We start from the raw sequence: 16,388 nt of genomic DNA, 5'->3' as shown, positions 1-16,388 counted from the left end.
AAGTAACAAAAAAAAAATATCAAACAGGTTAACAAAAAAAAATACCAACAGAAATAAAATTTAACAAAAAAGTGAAACTTAAACAAAACTAATAATCAAAAATATAGAAAAAAAAAAATGAATCAAAAACAGAATTAACGTCGCAAGTCAAACGGCGCACGAGATGCACATGGGAGATCATTAACCAATTTCCTAAATGTAGACCGGGGAGTAGCAAACAAGTCTAAATCAGAACAAAAATTGTTATAAGAAAACATGAGACGAGGGACCACGGAGTTAGAAAACACATTTGTATTGGTACAAGGCACGTAGAATACCGATAAATCACGGGATGGTCGAACAGGAATCCTAAACTGTAACTGAGATAGAATCGAGGAGCAGTCAACAGTGCCGTTACTCACTTTATAAAGCAGCATTAAATCGTTACTAATGCGCCTGGAAGAGAGTTGAGGGACTCCAAATATTAAGCATCGCTGTGCGTAATCACAGTATGGTAAGTAGAATTTTCGCGATAGGTACCGAAGAAAACGTTTTTGAACTTGTTCTAGTCGATCAATGTACATATGGTATTGAGGGTTCCAAACAGAAGATGCATAGTTAAGGATAGAAGAAACGAAGGCGAAGTAAAGAGAACGAATACAGGATAAGTTAGTAAAAGGACGGGAGACACGACAAATAAATCCGAACATGCGAGAGGCCTTATTAACAATAAAATCGATATGAGCTGAAAACGCAAGTTTAGAATCAAAGAGAACCCCAAGATCTCGAACACAATCAGATGGTATAAGAGTATTAGGGCCGAGGGAATAATCGAAAACAATGGGATAGCGTTTGCGTGTAAATGTAATTTTCGTGCATTTATCGTGATTGATGAAAAGATTGTTGTTTACACAATAAGCCTGTAATCGGACCAAGTCCTCCTGCAATTTTTCGCAGTCGTCAGGTGAACAAATCGTGGTAAATATTTTGCTATCGTCAGCGTATAGCAGAAACTTGGAGTAATGAAAACACGCATGAATGTCATTGATATATAGCAGAAACAACAACGGTCCCAAATGACTGCCTTGCGCCACACCGGAAGTTATCTCTTTGAAGGAAGAGCGATAGCCATTAATGGTAACAGCTTGTGATCTGCTAGAGATGTAAGAAAATAACCAATAAATCAAACCAACAGGGATGTCATAATTAAAGAGTTTCTTAAAAAGAATTCCGTGATCTATTCTGTCAAAGGGCCTTACTGTAGTCTGTATATACAGCATCCACCTGGTAATTTTTGTCTAGAGCATTCAGTAAAAAATTAGAAAATGTGATTAGGTTAGACTCCACTGACCTGCCACGAAAAAAGCCGTATTGCTCCGGGATTATGTAAGATTTGACCTTAAAGAAAAGCAGATCGTAAACTAGACGTTCAAAGATCTTAGAGGCAATTGACAGAATAGAAATAGGTCTGTAGTTGACGACTAAATTTCGGTCGCCAGTCTTATGGATGGGCAGTATTAGAGCTTTTTTCCATTCGGATGGGACAATAGCCGTTCGCAGAGAAGTATTGAAAATGTAAAAAAGTGGTTCAGTAAGCACTGATGCACACTCACGAAAAAGCACGCCTGGTAGGCGCCTGGTAGGAGATACAATGAATCCCCTTGTCGAATGCCAGCATTTACAGGAATTTTTTTAATGAGTTTTCCATTTATCCATTCTTGTATGCTGTTATCCGCGGTTGCAAAGCAGTTTTTAGATATCTTTTAATCTGATCTTATCAAAAAGTTTTCTAAATCAATGAAATATAAGAATGGGGGTTTAGTATATTCTATTGACTTTTCTACGACTTATCTCATCACGAATACAGCATCTGTAGATATTAATTTATTAGGATTGCATAAATGAAACAGTGTATTAAAAACCGATTGAAAATCTTGTAGAACTGTTCCACAATATTTATACAGCAGCAGAAGAAATAAATGCAGAGATTTGCACAACTAGTAATTATTGCTTGTATTAGTGCCGACGGAAACAATTTGAGCATTTGCTTTAGTTTTAAGAAAATAATGCTATAAAATTAATAATAAATAAATCAATAATTCCTTTTATTTGTTTAATTTTGTCTTTAGATTAACCTTATTTGAAACAATACTTTTGCAAGATATCTTGTTGTGCCTTGACTGGCACATCTTCTAACAAAGTTAAGAGGAAATAAAAAGTAAATATAAATAGCATACGAAAGTATGAATTTTTTAAATAACGTGCTTTTTGCAGAAAAACAGGCAGTAATATTAATTCAATAACATTCAAAATAAATTAATACTAAGATTAAAATTATTATTAATAGTTTCCATTATGTTTCACGTTGGGATCTCAGAAAATAGGTATCAAGCATGTGGAGATAATCTATTGTCTGCGGTTTGTAATACTTTTTCTTTCTCGAAGAGAAGTATTGATGATAACCGTAAGTGCAATATTTTATTGAGAATATTTATCTACAAATTTTGAAAATATGTACGATTTTATTTTAGGATACATGAAAAATATGAAAAAGGTATATCCATCAGAATATAATACTATAAATGACTATTCAACAAATAAATATAATTCTATGGTTCATTACCGTAAAGCAAGAAGTAGTATCACTCATCTTTGTTGTCTGAAGGAATGTACCATAGCACAGATTAAGGAGTTTTGCGGATAACTAATAACACCATTTTGTTATAAAAAACTTATATCTTAGTAATTGACTAGAAATTTGGTGGAATTATTGACTTTATTTATTAGTGAATTTAATGTACAAAATCGTTTGTCAAATAGCCTAAATATAACAAATTTAATTTACTGATTAATACAAGAGAAAATATATTAAACAAGTTTACAGATTTACAGTTGAAATGATGACTATGGAAAATAAGAAATTATTTATGGAGCATTAAATCTTCATGAAATTTGCTTAACTACAACATTCAAAAGTGTACATCATCAGTATAAAGTCTGTTTCCAACAATCTGTATAGCTATTTTATTTCTTTAGTAACCATTCTGTGAAGACTACTTTATTAGGATTTAGTAATGCTAGTGAGGCGATTTCGGCGGTTTGCATTTTAAACAATTTGAAAACATACAAAAAAAAACATGTTATATCTGGGTGGTCACAAACACCGTGTATTATGCAGCAACTTTTAAATCTGTAATGGAAAGGACACAGAAGGAAGTCATTTTGATAGATACCATTTTGAATTTTATCTCAAAATTAATAATATAATTGACATCTCCGGCTAAAAATACTTTTTTTAATGATTCTAACGATATACTATTTATTCTTTTAATTTGCATAACTGTTCAACATAAATAACAACACTGTTTAATAATAAAATTCAAGTTAGTCATTATTCTTTTTTGTTTTAATTTCTAAGTAATCGATATAATTATTTTCTTTTGGGTTGTTGATGGTTCGGGACATCGGTATCTTATTTTTCTTCCTGTACTTCAATTCTGTAATGGCATTTTTTAATCTATTTAGTATTCCCTTTCCATCTATATTAATATAATATTTGATGCTCTTCGATTTATATCTGGTTAGATAACTGACATGCCTTGTTCCTGTAAGAACATTTTTCTTCTCTTTTGGCAGAAACATTTCCAGCCTAATCAGTACTTTTGTACTGATTACGCATTGTATGCCGCAATGTCCAAATAACTCATAAACAATGTAAATGGCCATCTTCTAGTAGTTCTGCAGCAACTATATTTTCGAATGAGTTTGTCCAAGAGGTCAATTCCAATCTTTTTCTTTTTTTTTATTGTATTCCAAAACAATATTTTAATTTGTAATTTATTTCGCAATTACTTATTTCGTGTGTATGGGGCATATAATTATGTGATTTATTTTTGTTTAACATTAACGAAATACGTGTCTATAGTTATTTGAGTTTTTTATGAAAACGACCATGTTTTTTAAAAAATAATAAGAGTAAAAAAAATTTTAAAATTAAATTCCACATTAAATGAGGTAATAATGTATTAAATCCACCAAAAGGTTAAAAAAAATCTGTCAAAATTTAGGGGCCCATCACTCTTAATCAACCCTTTGAAATGCGTCAATTGGTCTCAATTTTCTACCAATTAATACCTTCGGTATACTCATAATGTATACCAAATTTGGTTTTTCTAGCTTAATGTATTACGAAGATATTCAATGTTTTAAAAATTTAAGACCCAATTTTGAAGGCCTATAACTCTTCAGGGGTACAACTTAGTATAGAGATAAGTTGCGTTAAATCATCTTAATTTATTGTCCTCTACATGTCCCTACTCTGTGTCGGTTCTTATGTGAATCACCCTGTATTTCACAAGAACAACCGGAGACATTAATAAACAGATTGGTATATTATATTCACTATGTATTTTTAAGTATATTCGCCAATCTTCGGTTCTTCACTTTCATTAATCAATGAAATAAAAAATTTTTAAGTTAAGCTTCTAATAACATGTAAACGCAAATCTATTTTTTTTGATATCTTTTGCAATTTATTACATTTCACGGTTTTGCTGTACTCCTCAATTTGTTCTCTGGTATATAATTTCTCACAACATTCATCAACAATACTCTTCGTTGACGGTAATGAATCATAGAATTATATTTATTTGCTCAATTATACACTCATAATATAATTTTCTAAGGGATACGCTTTTCCATATTTTCTTTGTATCTTAAAATAGAAATGCTACACATTGTCAGACCTAGTACGTTAATATTCTCAAAATAATATTGTACTTACTGTTATTATCAATACTTCTAATATTTCTATTCGCGACGACAGAGTTAGTCGTGTTACATACACAATTCAGTAGTGTATTAGTCAAAGCTTGTCCACAAGCATGATATATCTTCCCTGAGATCTCAACGGTAAACACAATGGAAAGTATTAATAATAATTTTAATCCCATTATTATTTTATTTTTAATATTACTGAGTTAATATCTCTATCGGGAAACTAAATAGAATATGCTGACAAGTAGAACAAAAGTAGTACCTAGCAAATTTTATTCTTAACAATTCTGCGCCCTCGCACCTTTGTTCTCAGATGCACAGATATCCAGGAAAATACGAAAATATGAAAATTTGATGAAAATCGTTGCTTTACAAGCTGTTAATGGTAACACTCAGGAATCGGAACATGCTACAAAAAAAAAACTTAGAACAAAAGTTGTAGCATATTTTATTCTTAACAATATTGCTCCCTTTCACTTTTGTTCTCAGATGCATAAATATCGAGAAAAATTCGTTGTTAATGCTGCATGTTGTAACCCTGCTTAAAGTTTATGGAAGAAATAATCTTCGTCGGCTGACGTCTTCAGCAGAGATTACTTTTTATAGCACGAACAATACTTGGGGTAACAAACGAAAGAAAACTATCATGTATAAAACATGATGGTGTTTTATACATGGTGACATTATATTCATTATGTTATTTTTAGGAAAAAATATATTTTTTTCAAGAAGAATTGGAGACTGCAGTAAACGGGTTGTAATTTCGGCTGTACACTTTTATTAATCAATTAAATAAAAATGTTTAAAGTTAAGCTTCTAATAACATGTCAACACTCTCTCGTGCTCACGACTAAGCAGTACTCCTCAACTTGTTCTCTGGTACATGTTTCTTTACAACATTCATCAACAATATTTCTTCGTTGACGGTAATGAACCATAGAATTATATTTATTTGCTGAATGGTCAGTCATAATATTATTTTCTACGGGATAAGCCTCTTCCATATTTTTTATGTATCCTAAAATAGAAATGGTACACATTGTCAGATCTAGTAGGTTAATATTCTCAAAATAATGTTGTACTTACCGTTATCATCAATACTTCTAATATTTCTACTCGGGAAAATAGGGTTAGTCCATAGTCCACCAAAGCTTGTCCACAAGCTTTATACCTCTTTTCTGCGATCCCAACGGTAAATACAATGGAAAGTATTAAAAATAATTTTAATCCCATATTGAATTAATATCTCTATCGGCAAACTACATAGAATATGCCGACAAGTAGTAACAACATTTCCTTTTATACTGCACATAGAATGAAGTCATAAGATAACCTCTGCTGATATCAAAGTTGTAATATATTAATTTTCGTCTAAATATTATTTGTGTTTATGATTTTATAATCTAAATAAAAGCTAAGCAAAAGTATATCAATTTCTAGGAAGAAATTTTAATCAAAATTCAATGTAATAATTATAATATTTCATTAAATCCGTTAAAAATCACGATATGATAACAAAGTATTGCGTGAACAAGATCGTTTACAGCATTCATCAAAACCTAGTCTTCAAGTAATTTTTCTTACTTTGAATCAGTACTCAAGGATTTTGTCAATATCTTCCAAATAATCATTTTCAGAGGAAAATTTTATTAAAATGTCTTGTAAAGAACCTAAAATATTCTAATCATTTTACGATTATTGACAAATACTTAATATACAATATACAGTAGTTTCAAAATCGTGGCCTCAACTTCATTATTTTAAATGGAATGCTATAGTTTTTATTGTACCTTTTAATTGTATGCGAAAAAATATGTGGACTTTGATAAATGTTTTATTTAAGTTTTTGTTTGGTAAATTTCACCATGGTTTTAAAACCCCATATCAAAGTGTATTCTGTGGTGATTATTTGCAAGAAGTACATTGCCAATGAGATTAGCTAAAGAACATTGCATCAGTTAGAAGAGTTGTTGACAGTGGGGAATCGGGATTTATTAATTACTTTCCCCTATCTTATATAGCGTATCTTAAAAACTAATTGAGATATCATCATGAAATAAAAAGCAATTTAAAGTAAATTTATTTACTATTTAATACATTGAAGATCATTTCTTCGAAACTTCAAATTTCGGAGTTATGATTTATTGATTGCAACCTTGCATATTCTTAAACATAAATGCTAGGGTAATATTTACTTTATCCTGAAAGTCAAACAATGAGATTTCTTTACCTTATAACTATAAGTTGAGGCAATTTAAAATAGAGTATGTATCTGCTAAGTATGCTAGTTTACAAAGCCATTTTCAGTAATGTAAACAATTTTTCAGCTTAAATCCATCATTAAGAAAAACTTAAGGTTGATGTCTAAGTTTAAACAATCGGTTTGGAATTTTTCTGGAGATAGCCAACGAACATCCGTATGAAAAAGAAGTACTTCCCCTTTGTTACATATTTTGTGAAATATGTGCATTCAAACAATGGCCTTTAATGCAGTTAATAATTTTCTCACTTTCATCTGGAACTTTCTGTAAATAAGTGGGCACCTTACTTATTGCTAAAGCCTGTGTGTGTATGTAACAATGTGTCGATATAATTTGTAGGGTGTTGATGTGAATTTGCAACAAGCACTTTATTAATTTCAACCATGTTTTGCTCCATCTTTATTTATCCCTTCTATATCAACCATCCCTTGATGTGTGATTTGAAAACTGAAAATAAAAAGTCGTCATGACCAGTCAGCGAGCCAGCGAATGTTTGCTCCTTGATATTCAGGAAAGGTCGAGGCGGTGTCAGTACATCAAAGAAGAACTGTGTTCTTGCTTGTTTGGTATGGACGGTTGCTCAATATCAATTGCGCAAGTCAATTCAAATTGAATAGAGTAGATTCAACTCTCAAAATTTCCGAAATCGTATAATTCGAGTTGCCATCGGTGACACTAATCAACACAGATGGTATGACATTGTTGTCTGGGTCACAGGGTTGAGGAATACACAAAGTCACAGCCTTCGGCGAAACCACTGACAAGTAATGTTATTGATGTTATTCAATCAACCCACTTTTTCCTATCTACATCTTTAATATATGTATAGCATATAGCTTAATATCAAGAATTTCTATATTATTAATCATTAAACGTGAAGATACCAAACAGTATACACGTATTCGGAAGTATATAGTTAATTTAATGCATCAATCTGTTAAACTGTCCGGGCTCTGGTAATTAAAGAAACGATTTGTGTTGGTATGCTACGACAAGCTTAACTTAAATGATTTTTATTTATTGATTAATAAAAGTGAAGAGTCAAAATTTGATGGATTTACTTAGAATTAAATGGTGAATTTAATGTACCTATCAACCCATTCATTGGTATGTTCATTTGGTTTTGAGAACTAAATTCCTAAATATAACTCAAAATACCCGATTTCAGTTGACATAATATATATGTAAGCTTAAATTCAAAAATTTCTATTTTAGTGATTAGTAAGTGTGCAGACACCAAATAATAAAGATTTATTTAGAAATATATATTGTAAAATTAAGTATTTGTCAATAATCGCAATATGATTAGAATATTTTAGATTCTTTACAAGACATTTTAATAAAATTTGAATTAATGACATATTATAATAATTACATTGAATTTTGATTAAAATTTCTTCCTAGAAATTGATTTACTTTTTCTTAGTTTTTATTTAGATTATAAAATCATAAACACAAATAGTCTTTAGACGAAAATTAATATATTACAACTTTGATATCAGCAGAGGTTATCTTACGACTTCATTCTATGTGCAGTATAAAAGCAAATGTTGTTACCACTTGTCAGCATATTCTATTTAGTTCGCCGATAGAAATATTAATTCAATAATATTAAAAATACAATAATAATGGGATTAAAATTATTTTTAATACTTTCCATTGTATTTACCGTTGGGCTCGCAGAAAAGAGGTATAAAGCTTGTGGACAAGCTTTGGTTGACCTAGTGAATTGTGTATGTGAGTCGACTAACCCTATTTTCCCGAAAAGAAATATTAGAAGTATTGATGATAACGGTAAGTACAACATTATTTTGAGAATATTAACCTACTAGATCTGACAATGTGTACCATTTCTATTTTAGGATACATAAAAAATATGGAAGAGGCTTATCCCGTAGAAAATAATATTATGAATGACCATTCAGCAAATAAATATAATTCTATGGTTCATTACCGTCAACGAAGAGATATTGTTGATGAATGTTGTAAACAAACATGTACCAGAGAACAAGTTGAAGAGTACTGCTTAGTCGTGAGCACGAGAGAGTGTTGACATGTTATTAGAAGCTTAATTTTAAACATTTTTATTTCATTGATTAAAAGTGTACAGCCAAAATTTGGCTGATTTAGTTAAGATTAAATAGCGAATTTAATATACCAACCCGTTTACTGCAGTCTCCAATTCTTCTTGAAAAAAATATATTTTTTCCTAAAAATAACATAATGAATATAATGTCACATTATTTCTTCCATAAACTTTAAGCAGGGTTACACAGTAAAAAATAATTACATGGTCCAGTACTGGTAATTTATTGCCATGGATATTCATGTAAAAAGTTACACGTATGTAATAGCAAAATAAATACATATCTAAACAAGCGCATTTTCCATTTCTATGTTTGTAGTTTTCGTTTGTGATTGATGTAATTTTACTTCTTAACCCAGGTAATGTACACGTTTTAACACGTAAAAATAACTATATTTATATGTAAAATTACTTGTGCTATGAATATTGTAGTTCGTCTGCTATGTAATAATTCATTATTCAGCCCTGTACATTTACATAATTTTAAGCTTAAATAAATGTAAAAATACGAATGTCATTATGGAAGTTCTACATATCCAAATTCGTTTTATATCCAAATTATGAAAGCCAATAGTTTTTCCACCATTGTTATAATGTTTTACAGTACAAAAGCATTAAAAAAATAGTGGAAAAAGTGTAAACTTTTACAATTTTAACAGACGGCAAACTCGGAACTCAAAAACTTTGTGTACAACCTGTATGCGTACTAAAGGGCACCAAACAACCAAACACTAAATGGACAGATTAAAGTGGTTTATTATTATTATTATTATAAGAGAGCGCGTATAACGTTGGACGATTCATACGTTATTAGACTTATTAGACTCTACACGGCACAGTGATGTCAACGCGTTGTGCGTAGTTGCAACGCTATTCGGCCGACAGAACGCAGAAAGTGGTGGTGGGGCCATTCCGTATTTTGCATGTTCGTAATAGTAATTTTTAACAATATTACATGATTTCCCAATTTATTAAATACATTTACATTGATTTACTTGATTTTCCATTTATTTACAGGTTTTTCCTATAGTTTACACTGCTTTGTGTAATTCATATTAAAAAAATGTAATATTTAGTACATTTACTAATTTCCTGCAATTTTACTTGGTATTAACTGGATTTCGAAAATTACGTTGTTAATTCATGTATTATTTCATAAGTCAATCTTGTAGTTTAATGTACTATAATGTATTTTTACATCCATTTTTTACCGTGTACAACATGCAGCATTAACAACGAATTTTTCTCGATATTTATGCATCTGAGAACAAAAGTGAAAGAGAGCAATATTGTTAAGAATAAAATATGCTACAACTTTTGTTCTAAGTTTTTTTTTGTAGCATGTTCCGATTCCTGAGAGTTACCATTAACAGCTTGTAAAACAACGATTTTCATCAAATTTTCATATTTTCGTATTTTCCTCGATATCTATGCATCTGAGAACAAAGGTGCGAGAGCGCAGACTTGTTAAAAATAAAATTTGCTAGGTACTACTTTTGTTCTACTTGTCAGCATATTCTATTTAGTTTCCCGATAGAGATATTAACTCAGTAATATTAAAAATAAAATAATAATGGGATTAAAATTATTATTAATACTTTCCATTGTGTTTACCGTTGAGATCTCAGGGAAGATGTATCATGCTTGTGGACAAGCTTTGACTGATACACTACTGAATTGCGTATGTAACACGACTAACACTGTCGTCGCGAATAGAAATATTAGAAGTATTGATGATAACAGTAAGTACATACAATATTATTTTGAGAATGTTAACGTACTAGGTCTGACAATGTGTACCATTTCTATTTTAGGATTGAAATAAAATATTAAAGACTCGTATCCCTTAGAAAATTATGTTATGAGTGTATAATTCAACAAATAAATATAATTCTATGATTCATTACCGCTAACGAAGAGGTATTGTTGAAGAATGTTGTGAAAAATTATATACCAGAGAACAAATTGAGGAGTGCAGCAAAACCGTGAAATGTAATAAATTGCAAAAGATATCAAAAAAATAGATTTGCGTTTACATGTTATTAGAAGCTTAACTTAAAAATTTTTTATTTTATTGATTAATGAAAGTGAAGAACCGAAGATTGGCGAATTAAAAATACTATAATATTAATATCCAGGAAAATATGAAAATTTTATGAAAATCGTTGTTTTACAAGCTGTTAATGGTAACACTCAAGAAACGGAACATGCTACAAAAAACTTGGAACAAAAGTAGTAGCAAAATTTATTCTTAACAATACTGCTCTCTCGAACTTTTATTCTCAGTTGCATAAATATCGGGGAAACGGCGAAAATTATTTTTTATAGCACGAACAATACTTGGGCAATACAGCAAGTCGTAAACCATTTGAAGAATGGAAAAGGAATGGTAACAAGCAAAAGAAAACTATCATATATAAAACATGATGATGTTTTATACATATTTATTATTTTATTTTTAGGAAAAAGTATATTTTTCTCAAGAAGAAATGGAGACTGCAGCAAACGGGTTTATTACATTCACTATTTAATTTTAAATAAATCAGCCAAATTTCGGCTGTACACTTTTATTAATCAATGAAATAAAAATGTTTAAAGTTAGCTTCTAATAACATGTCAACACTCTCTCGTGCTCACGGTTAGGCAGTACTCCTCAATTTGTTCTCTGGTACATGATTGTCTACAACATTCATCAACAATACCTTTTTCTAGGGAATAAAGCTCTTCCATATTTTCTATGTTTTCTAAAATAGAAATGGTACACATTGTCACATCTAGTAGGTTAATATTCTCAAAATAATATTGTACTTACTGTTATCATCAATACTTCTAATCTTCCCAAGAGGGTTAGTCGTCTCACATATACAAGCCACTAGTTCAGCCAAAGCTTTTCCACAAACTTTATATCTCTTTTCTGCGATCCCAACGGTACATACAATGGAAAGAATTAAAAATAATTTTAATCCCATTATTATTGTATTTTTAATATTATCGAATTAATATCACTATCGGCAAACTAAATAGAATATGTTGACAAGTAATAACAACATTTCCTTTTATACTGTACACAGAATAAAGTCAAAAGATAACCTCTATTGATATCAAAGTTGTAATTTATTAATTTTCGTGTAAAGGTTATTGGCGTTTAAGATTTTACAATCGGGGGTGAATACACGCGACTTTTAATCGGATAATTTTATTTTTACACGAACATTTTGTTGCCATGTTGATTGAGAGTGTTTTTACAAAGGGCAACAAAACTTGAGTGAATTAAAAATAAAATTATCCTGATTTAAAATCAAGCTCGAGTGTATTTTAGGGAAATTAATACACAACAATTGCACAATGTATTTCGTTGTCCGCATAGGCTATCTCCGAAACTAAAAGTGATAGAAAAAAAGTAGCTTACATGTAAGGATCTCGTTTTTCGAGAAAATGCTAATGCCGAAAACTGAGAACAGTTATTGTCCTTTGTTTTCGCCCTATCGCCTAAAGTGCATAAACAAATAGTTGAACAATGGCTAAATAATGACGGGTAGATCGTAATAATGACAATGCATAGAAACTTTAGAAGAAGAATTTTGGGTGAGATCGATAGAAACCCCCTTACGAATTTCTAGGACGCGTATTGATCGCTTTTTAAAACATGATCATAAGATCACATGATCCAAGGATTGCAAGCAGGCGATGAAGAACGGCGTGTAACATTTTGTCGGTGGATTGCTAAAGCATCAGCCAACAATCGAGATTTTTTAAATAATGTAATGTAGAACGATGAATCGTGTTTCACAAAACGTGGGATTGTAAACTTTCATAATTTACATGTTTGGGTGCATGAAAATCCCTACGCAATTCGGCCACGAAACTTCTACAACATGAATTTAGTTTATAACAATCATCTTTTCGGGCCATACTTTTTGCCATCACAACTAACCGCTGCGGCGTTCTTGTAATTTTTGGTAGCTGAACATGCCAATATGTGGGATCACAGTAATCTAGCTTTAAGAAGAAAGGCTTAGTTTCAACTTGATGGTTGTGCAGCTTATCATAGTAGGGGTAAGAAATTGGCCAGAGACCCATTTTCCTGCAAGATGGATTGGTCGTGGTGGACCAGTCGCATGTTTCCCACGATCTGCAAATCTCAATGGTTTAAATTTTTTTGTGTGGAGATATTTGAAAAGAAAATTGTATGAGACACCTGTTCTCACAAGGGATGAACTTATTAATAGGATTAGAAATGCTTGCAATGACATAACACCGTTCTTTAACACCATTACTCGATCAGTAATTCGTCGGTTAGAATTATGCAAGCAAATTTTTTACATTTTCAAACATTTCCTTATTTTTTTTCTTTTATTATTTTGCTGAAAAAACATTAGTAAACTAAAACGTTAGTTAATTTACCTACTTTGTTTCTATGGCATACATTATTTTAACTATTTTATCCTCTAAAAAATTGGTCTATATCGAATAATAAAAAGCGGATTATCTTGAAAACGATAAACTTTAGCGCATTTTGATAAGAGAACCCTTTTCGCTTAAAAAAGTACAGAGAATAAGAATTTTTATTCAAAAAGGCAAAAAGTATACTGCCAGAAAAGTTATTATTATTTTAATCCTTAAAGAATACGTTACAGAGCCGGCTATAGTACTGTAGTAGTATAGTAGTGCCTCTACTGGCTATAGCAGAACGGACTCTATAATCGTCTTTCTCATGCCAAAAAACCTCCGTATACCAAATTTGAATAGAGTCGGTTGAAATACACGTGTAATATTAAATAAAAATGAATTTAAAAATTTAATTTGAACATCCTGTATCTTCAAAACAAAGCGTTTGTCGAAATATGTTTATATGTAGGTTTTTGTATTAATTTTAAAAGATCTATCGACTGTTAAAGTCCTACTACAAAAACCTGAAACACGTCGTGTATTAATCTCCCTAAAATACACTCCAGCTTGATTTTAGAACAGGATAATTTTATTTTTAATTCACTCAAGTTTTGTTGTCCTTTGGAAAAAAACTCTCAGTTAACATGGCAACAAAACGTTCGTGTAAAAATAAAATTATCCGATTAAAAGTCACGCTCTTGTGTATTCACCCCCGACTGTAAAATCATAAACACAAATAACCTTTACATGACAATTAATAGATTATAACTTTGATATCAGCATAGGTTATCTTTTGTCTTCATTCTGTGTGCAGTATAAAAGGACATGTTGTTATTACTTGTCAACATATTCTATTTAGTTTGCCGATAGTGATATTAATTCAATAATATTAAAAATACAATAATAATGGGATTAAAATTATTTTTAATACTTTCCATTGTATTTACAGTTGGGATCGCAGAAAAGAGGTATAAAGTTTGCGGATCAGCTTTGGCTGACCTAGTGGCTTGTATATGTGAGTCGACTAAACCTCTTGGAAAGATTAGAAGTATTGATGATAACAGTAAGTACAATATTATTTTGAGAATATCAACCTACTAGATCTGACAAGGTGTACCATTTCTATTTTAGAAAACATAAAAAATATGGAAGAGGTTTATTCCCTAGAAAAAGGTATTGTTGATGAATGTTGTAGACAATCATGTACCAGAGAACAAATTGAGGAGTACTGCCTAGTCGTGAGCACGAGAGAGTGTTGACATGTTATTAGAAGCTTAACTTTAAACATTTTTATTTCATTGATTAATAAAAGTGTGAAGCCGAAGTTTGGCTGATTTACTTAAAATTAAATAGTGAATTTAGTATACCAACCCGTTTACTGCACTCTCCATTTCTTCTTGAGAAAAATATACTTTTTCCTAAAAATAACGTAATAAATATAATATCACCATGTATAAAACATCATCATGTTTTATTCATGATAGTTTTCTTTCGTTTGTTACCATTCTTTTTTCATTGTTCAATTGGTTTACGACGTGCTGTATTGCCCAAGTATTGTTCGTGCTATAAAAAATAATTTTCGGCGTTTCCTCGATATTTATGCAAGTGAGAATAAAAGTGCGAGAGAGCAGTATTGTTAAGAATAAATTTTGCTACTACTTTTGTTGCCGATTTTGCTTACTGAGTGTTACCATTAACAGCTTATAAAACAACGATTTTCATCAAGTTTTCATATTTTCCTCGATATCTATGCATTCGCGAGAAAGCAGAATTGTTAAGAATAAAAATTTACCTTCGAGCGGGCGCGCTGTCTTAAAATTTATGACAATTTTCGTTTTTATAATATATCTGCTTATATTATGAATTTGAAAGGATTTAACGCTAAAATATTCATGTAACTATGTATTTAGAATATGATGAAAAAAAATGTAAAAAAAATATATGATGTCTTTATGGAAAAAAAGTTATAAAGACAAAAAATTTACACATTAATTGCTGATTTATAATGCCATATTTATACAGGGTCATCCACGACGACCGTCCATTAGAACTTTACAGGGTTCTGGCCAAAATTAAAATTTGAAAATTCAGATTTAAGTATTATCAACTGCGTTCTCTTCGACTAAAATATTTTCAGATTTCTAGCACTTCCGGTTATACCGGAAGTCGCCACCTACTTTATACACATATTACACATATTGATATTTAACCTAGTGAATAACCGGATGAAGTGGAAGTTTGAAAATTTGTAGACTTGTGATGTTTGATGCCAGCTTTTTAACTAAAGTATTTTCAGGTTCCGGGTACTTGTGGTTACACCGGAAGAGGTGACAATTTTCATATTTCAAATGGAACACCCTGAGTTTTGTTACATTTTTCAATCAAAAATGTCAACTACAACGTTACTTTTTATAATTTATAAATCATCTAGTTTACCGCCGGAAAAAAAATTTGGTGTTGTGGAATGTTGTTGTTGTTATGTATTATCAGAGGATCAGTAAGGAAAGAGTAAACAGTTTGACATTTGCTAAAGCTATGGTTTATTTCTGTTGGTGTGATGACTAGGTTACTTTTTGTAGTGATCTGTTCTCGAGAAATGCCACATTTGGAATTTAGTAATGAGGATTATTTGAATTTGATAATAATTTATGGAGAGTGTAACCAAATAATGGCGTATACGTGTCGGCTGCAACATACAAATGGCCTAAAAAATTGAACAAAAATTTCAAAAATGTAATGAAATACAGGGTGTTCCATTTGAAATATGAAAATTGTCACCTTTTCCGGTGTAACCGCAAGTACCCGGAACCTGAAAATATTTTACTAAAAAGCTGGCATCAAACATCAGAAGTCTGCTAATTTCCATTCGGCCACTTCATATGGTTATACACTAGGTC

The 16,388-nt window shown here is 30.9% G+C and overlaps 3 long non-coding RNA genes across 3 annotated transcripts; 1 reads left to right on the top strand and 2 right to left on the bottom strand.

Annotated features, from left to right (window-relative positions):
* Positions 1-5,516: 5,516 nt before the first annotated feature.
* Positions 5,517-6,000, bottom strand: LOC111423355 (uncharacterized). The gene is made up of 2 exons (XR_011641839.1): positions 5,842-6,000; positions 5,517-5,773 (listed from the first exon to the last, which is right to left on the bottom strand). It is a non-coding gene; the product is annotated as an uncharacterized lncRNA (long non-coding RNA).
* Positions 6,001-11,517: 5,517 nt separating this feature from the next.
* On the bottom strand, positions 11,518-12,140 carry LOC111415864 (uncharacterized). The gene is made up of 2 exons (XR_002706450.2): positions 11,915-12,140; positions 11,518-11,846 (listed from the first exon to the last, which is right to left on the bottom strand). It is a non-coding gene; the product is annotated as an uncharacterized lncRNA (long non-coding RNA).
* A 2,046-nt stretch (positions 12,141-14,186) lies between these two features.
* LOC111415861 (uncharacterized) lies at positions 14,187-14,841 on the top strand. Its single transcript, XR_002706449.2, has 2 exons — positions 14,187-14,554; positions 14,623-14,841. It is a non-coding gene; the product is annotated as an uncharacterized lncRNA (long non-coding RNA).
* The last annotated feature ends 1,547 nt before the right edge of the window (positions 14,842-16,388 follow it).

The sequence above is a fragment of the Onthophagus taurus genome, chromosome 1 (genome assembly GCF_036711975.1).
Source record: "Onthophagus taurus isolate NC chromosome 1, IU_Otau_3.0, whole genome shotgun sequence".
NCBI classification, from domain to species: domain Eukaryota; kingdom Metazoa; phylum Arthropoda; class Insecta; order Coleoptera; family Scarabaeidae; genus Onthophagus; species Onthophagus taurus.
Note: the sequence above shows the minus strand (reverse complement) of the source record. Positions and strands in the feature narration are given on the sequence as shown.